Consider the following 1,214-nt stretch of genomic DNA (forward strand, 5'->3'; position numbering starts at 1 on the left):
GAGAACCAGAGAGAGGAGAGGTGGGGAGGGGAAGAGAGGCCGGGGGAAGGAGCAGAGAAGAGGAAGGAGAAGAAGGGAGGAGGAAGGGAGAGAAACAAAGTAAGAGTATAAACAGGCCGACACAATGTCAGAGTGGGAGGTGAGCCTGTGAGAAAAAGACAAAGGGATCGAAAGGAGAAGGGGGAGAGGCTGGAGCACAGAGTGCCCGGGAGAGAGCCTGACCCTGAGAACTCACACCAGAGATAAAGACCAGGCGAAGGAGATGGGGCTGGGGCTGGTGCAACAGATAGACACCGTTTCAGGGCCAGGTGCCTGGCTTCTGAGACCAATGCCCCATTCTTGGCTCGGGCTGATGGACGGACACCTCCCACCCGATGTGAAGGCTCAGCCCTATCTACTCCTTGCTCCACCCCCTCCTGTCACCTCTCCCTGTCATCCTGTTCCATCCAGTCGTTCCCTCTCTTAACTGGGCGCCTCCCAGCCTCAATTACAGCCAGGGGCTCCCCCCTCCTGGAGAGATCCCCTCCCTACCTCCTTCCTGGGCAAATTCCAGGACCAGCTGTTTGAAAAGGAGCCCTTCCCTAGCGTTTGGGCTCCCCCACCCCAGTGACACAAGGAAGGGCGAAAGGCTTCTCCAACACTCAGTGACAGTGTGGCCACGAGTCAGCTCAGAACCCCAGGACCCCTGCTTCTAATGAGGTCAAGGGACACCCCCGGGGTGGGTAGGGGCTGGACACTCAGAGTAAGCATGGACAAAGGTCCCAGTTCCCACACCCATTCCTGCCTGACCCATCCCCCCTGAAGTTCCTGTCCCCCAGCGGGCAGGCCACCTTTTCTTTCTTTCTTTTCTTTTCTTTTTTTTTTTGGCCAAAGAATAGACGCAGGGGTTCCTGCCAAAGCTGGGGTCTGGGTTTGCCCATCTTTCCACACACGCCTGTTTCTGTGTCCAGCACAGGAAAACGCACGTACTGGGGACAGGGAGAATGTCTTGGTGGTGGAGATAGAAGTGCAGACAGATAAAGTTCACCGGGTGTGAGCGGTGCTGGGGAGGGCAGTGGGGGGCTGAGGCTTGGGTCCAGGTGGTCAGGGGGAGGCGCAGAGAAAACGCGGTGTGTTGGGGGGAGAGGTAATGGGAAGGACACCTCGGACAAGCACCTGATCTTGTCCTCCGCAGGCCTGGCCTCGGCCAGAAACCCGCCTGCAGCTCGTCCCGC

The sequence above is a fragment of the Myotis davidii genome, unplaced genomic scaffold, assembly GCF_000327345.1.
Source record: "Myotis davidii unplaced genomic scaffold, ASM32734v1 scaffold27, whole genome shotgun sequence".
In the NCBI taxonomy this organism is placed as follows: Eukaryota; Metazoa; Chordata; class Mammalia; order Chiroptera; family Vespertilionidae; genus Myotis; species Myotis davidii.